Consider the following 6,000-nt stretch of genomic DNA (forward strand, 5'->3'; position numbering starts at 1 on the left):
ATAAGCACCATGCGTATTTTTCTCTGTGGGAGTAATGTCTTAAATTGTCTACGCTTTGATCGTTCCCTTGAAGACCAGTAGTAGTTTCCGAAGAATATCTGTAGGCATTCCGTGGTCTGTGGACCTTCAGAGTGTAGATGAAACACAAAAATTGCATCGGCATTGATTACAATAAGCACCATGCGGACTTTTCTCCATGGGAATAATGTCTTAAACTGTCTACGCTTTGATCGTTCGATGGAAGACCAGTAGTAGTTTCCGAAGCACATCTGGAGTCATTCTGTAATCTGTGTACCATCAGATTGTTGATGAAACACAGAGACTGCATCAGGTTTGAATACAACAGACAACATGCAGACTTTTCTCCATGGCAGTAATGTCATAAACTGTCTACGCTTTGATCGTTCCCTGAAAGACCGGTAGCAGTTTCCGAAGCACATGTGTAGGCATTCCGTAATCTGTGGACCTTCAGAGTGTTGATGAAACACAAAATTTGCATCGGCATAGAATAAAATGAGCACCATGAGGACTTTTCTCCTTGGGAGTAATGTCTTAAACTGTCTACGCTTTGATCGCTCCCTGGAAGACCAGTAGTAGTTTCCGAAGCACATCTGGAGGAATTCTGTAATCTGTAGACCATCAGAGTGTTGATGAAACACAGAAACTGCATCGGGATTGAATACTACAGGCACCATGCGGACTTTTCTCCATAGGAGTAATGTCTTAAACTGTCTACGATTTGTTCGTTCCCTGGAAGACCAGTAGCAGTTTCCGAAGCACATCTGTAGGCATTCCGTAATCTGGGGACCTTCAGAGTGTTGATGGAACACAAAAATTGCATCGGCATTGAATACAATAAGCAAAATGCGGACTTTTCTCCATGGGAGTAAAGTCTTAAACTGTCGACGGTTTGATCGAATAGTGGAAGACAACTAGTTGTTTCCGAAGCACATCTGTAGGCATTCCGTAATCTGTGGACCTTCAGGGTGTTGATGAAACACAGAAACTGCATCGGAATTGAATGCAACAGGCACCATGCAGACTTTCCTCCATTGGAGTAATGTCATAAACTGTCTACGCTTTGATCGTTCCCTGAAAGACCGGTATCAGATTCCGAAGCACATCTGTAGGCATTCCTTAATCTGTGGACCTTCAGAGTGTTGATGAAACACAAAAATTGCATCGGCATGGAATACAATAAGCACCATGCGGACTTTTCTCCTTGGGAGTAATGACTTAAACTGTCCACGCTTTGATCGCAGTCTGGAAGACCAGTTGTAGTTTCCGAAGCACATCTGTAGGCATTCCGTAATCTGTGGAACCTCAGAGTGTTGATGAAACAAAAAAATTGCATCGGCATTGAATACAATAAGCACCATGCGAACTTTTCTCCATGGGAGAATTGTCCTTAACTGTCTACGCTTTGATTGTTCCCTGGAAGACCAGTAGTAGTTTCCGAAGCACATCTGGAGGCATTCTGTAATCTGTAGACCATCAGAGTGTTGATGAAACACAGAAACTGCATCGGGATTGAATACTACAGGCACCATGCGGAGTTTTCTCCATGGGAGTAATGTCTTAAACTGTTTACGCTTCGATCGTACCCTGTAAGACCAGTAGCAGTTTCTGAAGCACATCTGTAGGCATTCCGTAATCTGTGGACCCTCAGAGTGTTGATGAAACACAAAAATTGCATCGGCGTTGAATACAATAAGCACCATGCGGGCTTTTCTCCATGGGAGAAATGTCCTTAACTGTCTACGCTTTGATTGTTCCCTGGAAGACCAGTAGTAGTTTCCGAAGCACATCTGCAGGCATTCTGTAATCTGTAGACCATCAGAGTGTTGATGAAACACAGAAACTGCATCGGGATTGAATACTACAGGCACCATGCGGACTTTTCTCCATGGGAGTAATGTCTTAAACTGTCTACGATTTGTTCGTTCCCTGGAAGACCAGTAGCAGTTTCCGAAGCACATCTGTAGGCATTCCGTAATCTGGGGACCTTCAGAGTGTTGATGGAACACAAAAATTGCATCGGCATTGAATACAATAAGCAAAATGCGGACTTTTCTCCATGGGAGTAAAGTCTTAAACTGTCGACGGTTTGATCGAATAGTGGAAGACAACTAGTTGTTTCCGAAGCACATCTGTAGGCATTCCGTAATCTGTGGACCTTCAGGGTGTTGATGAAACACAGAAACTGCATCGGAATTGAATGCAACAGGCACCATGCAGACTTTCCTCCATTGGAGTAATGTCATAAACTGTCTACGCTTTGATCGTTCCCTGAAAGACCGGTATCAGATTCCGAAGCACATCTGTAGGCATTCCTTAATCTGTGGACCTTCAGAGTGTTGATGAAACACAAAAATTGCATCGGCATGGAATACAATAAGCACCATGCGGACTTTTCTCCTTGGGAGTAATGACTTAAACTGTCCACGCTTTGATCGCAGTCTGGAAGACCAGTTGTAGTTTCCGAAGCACATCTGTAGGCATTCCGTAATCTGTGGAACCTCAGAGTGTTGATGAAACAAAAAAATTGCATCGGCATTGAATACAATAAGCACCATGCGAACTTTTCTCCATGGGAGAATTGTCCTTAACTGTCTACGCTTTGATTGTTCCCTGGAAGACCAGTAGTAGTTTCCGAAGCACATCTGGAGGCATTCTGTAATCTGTAGACCATCAGAGTGTTGATGAAACACAGAAACTGCATCGGGATTGAATACTACAGGCACCATGCGGAGTTTTCTCCATGGGAGTAATGTCTTAAACTGTTTACGCTTCGATCGTACCCTGTAAGACCAGTAGCAGTTTCTGAAGCACATCTGTAGGCATTCCGTAATCTGTGGACCCTCAGAGTGTTGATGAAACACAAAAATTGCATCGGCGTTGAATACAATAAGCACCATGCGGGCTTTTCTCCATGGGAGAAATGTCCTTAACTGTCTACGCTTTGATTGTTCCCTGGAAGACCAGTAGTAGTTTCCGAAGCACATCTGCAGGCATTCTGTAATCTGTAGACCATCAGAGTGTTGATGAAACACAGAAACTGCATCGGGATTGAATACTACAGGCACCATGCGGACTTTTCTCCATGGGAGTATTGTCTTAAACTGTCTACGCTTTGTTCGTTCCCTGAAAGACCGGTAGGAGATTCCGAAGCACATCTGTAGGCATTCCGTAATCTGTGGACCTTCAGAGTGTTGATGAAACACAAAAATTGCATCGGCATGAAATACAATAAGCACCATGCGGACCTTTCTCCTTGGGAGTATTGACTTAAACTGTCTACGATTTGATCGCACTCTGGAAGACCAGTAGTAGTTTCCGAAGCACATCTGTAGGCATTCCGTAATCTGTGGACCTTCAGAGTGTTGATGAAACACAAAAATTGCATCGACATTGATTACAATAAGCACCATGCGGGCTTTTCTCCATGGGAGAAACGTCCTTAACTGTCTACGCTTTGATAGTTCCCTGGAAGACCAGTAGTAGTTTCCGAAGCACATCTGGAGGCATTCTGTAATCTGTAGACCATCAGAGTGTTGATGAAACACAGAAACTGCATCGGGATTGAATACTACAGGCACCATGCGGACTTTTCTCCATGGGAGTAATGTCTTAAACTGTCTACGCTTTGTTCGTTCCCTGGAAGACCAGTAGCAGTTTCCGAAGCACATCTGTAGGCATTCCGTAATCTTTGGACCTTCAGAGTGTTGATGGAACACAAAAATTGCATCGGCATTGAATAGAATAAGCAAAACGCGGACTTTTCTCCATGGGAGTAAAGTCTTTAACTTTCTACGGTTTGATCGAATAGTGGAAGACAACTAGTTGTTTCCGAAGCACATCTGAAGGCATTCTGTAATCTATGTACCCTCACAGTGTTGATTAAACACAGAAATTGCATCGGGATAGAATATAACTGTCACCATGCGGACTTTTCTCCATGGGAGTAATGTCTTAAACTGTCTACGCTTTGATCGTTCCCTGGAAGACCAGTAGCAGTTTCCGAAGCACATCTGTACTCATTCCGTAATCTGTGGACCTTCAGAGTGTTGATGAAACACAAAAATTGCATCGGCATTGAATACAATAAGCACCATGCGGACTTTTCTCTGTGGGAGTAATGTCTTAAATTGTCTACGCTTTGATCGTTCCCTTGAAGACCAGTAGTAGTTTCCGAAGCACATCTGTAGGCATTCCGTAATCTGTGGACCTTCAGAGTGTTGATGAAACACAAAAATTGCATCGGCATTGAATACAATAAGCACCATGCGGACTTTTCTCTGTGGGAGTAATGTCTTAAATTGTCTACGCTTTGATCGTTCCCTTGAAGACCAGTAGTAGTCTCCGAAGCATATCTGTAGGCATTCCGTAATCTGTGGACCTTCAGAGTGTAGATGAAACACAAAAATTGCATCGGCATTGAATACAATAAGCACCATGCGGGCTTTTCTCCATGGGAGAAATGTCCTTAACTGTCTACGCTTTGATTGTTCCCTGGAAGACCAGTAGTAGTTTCCGAAGCACATCTGGAGGCATTCTGTAATCTGTAGGACATCAGAGTGTTGATGAAACACAGAAACTGCTTCCGGATTGAATACTACAGGCACCATGCGGAGTTTTCTCCATGGAAGTAATGTCTTAAACTGTCTACGCTTTGATCGTACCCTGTAAGACCAGTAGCAGTTTCTGAAGCACATCTGTAGGCATTCCGTAATCTGTGGACCCTCAGAGTGTTGATGAAACACAAAAATTGCATCGGCGTTGAATACAATAAGCACCATGCGGGCTTTTCTCCATGGGAGAAATGTCTTAAACTGTCTACGCTTTGATTGTTCCCTGGAAGACCAGTAGTAGTTTCCGAAGCACATCTGGATTCATTCTGTAATCTGCAGACCATCAGAGTGTTGATGAAACACAGAAACTGCATCGGGATTGAATACTACAGGCACCATGCTGACTTTTCTCCATTGGAGTAATGTCTTAAACTGTCTACGCTTTGATCGTTCCCTGGAAGACCAGTAGTAAATTCCAAAGCACATCTGTAGGCATTCCGTAATCTGTGGACCTTCAGAGTGTTGATGGAACACAAAAATTGCATCGGCATTGAATACAATAAGCAAAATGCGGACGTTTCTCCATGGGAGTAAAGTCTTAAACTGTCTACAGTTCGATCGAATAGTGGAAGACAACTAGTTGTTTCCGAAGCACATCTGGAGGCATTCTGTAATCTATGTACATTCACAGTGTTGATTAAAAACAGAAATTGCATCGGGTTTGAATACAACAGGCACCATGCAGACCATTCTCAATGGGAGTAATGACATAAACTGTCTACGATTTGATCGTTCCCTGAAAGACCGGTAGAAGTTTCCGAAGCACATCTGTAGGCATTCCGTAATCTGTGGACCTTCAGAGTGTTGATGAAACACAAAATTTGCATCGGCATTGAATACAACAAGCACCATGCGGGCATTTCTCAATGGGAGAAATGTCTTTAACTGTCTACGCTTTGATTGTTCCCTGGAAGACCCGTAGCAGTTTCCGAAACACATCTGGAGGCATTCTGTAATCTGCAGACCATCAGAGTGTTGATGAAACACAGAAACTGCATCGGGATTGAATACTACAGGCACCATGCTGACTTTTCTCCATGGGAGTAATGTCTTAAACTGTCTACGCTTTGATCGTTCCCTGGAAGACCAGTAGTAGTTTCCGAAGCACATCTGTAGGCATTCCGTAATCTGTGGACCTTCAGGGTGTTGATGGAACACAAAAATTGCATCGGCATTGAATACAATAAGCAAAATGCGGACTTTTCTCCATGGGAGTAAAGTCTTAAACTTTCTACGGTTTGATCGAATAGTGGAAGACAACTAGTTGTTTCCGAAGCACATCTGGAGGCATTCTGTAATCTATGTATCTTCACAGTGTTGATTAAACACAGAAATTGCATCGGGATAGAATATAACAGTCACCATGCGG

This window comes from Schistocerca gregaria, chromosome 9 (genome assembly GCF_023897955.1).
Source record: "Schistocerca gregaria isolate iqSchGreg1 chromosome 9, iqSchGreg1.2, whole genome shotgun sequence".
Lineage (NCBI taxonomy): Eukaryota > Metazoa > Arthropoda > Insecta > Orthoptera > Acrididae > Schistocerca > Schistocerca gregaria.